We start from the raw sequence: 209 nt of genomic DNA on the forward strand, positions 1-209 counted from the left end.
TACCTAATGGGTAGGTAGTTTGTTGGTGTCTCATGTATTTATAATAATAATACATGAGACACCAACAAACTACCTTGTATATTTACAAAATACAAGCAAAGGTCCTTGGATCAAACCTAATGGGTAGGTAGTTTGTTGGTGTCTCATGTATTTTTGCAAGCGCTCTACCATCTGAGCTAATGTGGGACCTGGTTAGAAGTCACGTATTC

This window comes from Plasmopara halstedii, assembly GCF_900000015.1.
Source record: "Plasmopara halstedii genome assembly, contig: Scaffold_218, whole genome shotgun sequence".
NCBI lineage: Eukaryota > Oomycota > Peronosporomycetes > Peronosporales > Peronosporaceae > Plasmopara > Plasmopara halstedii.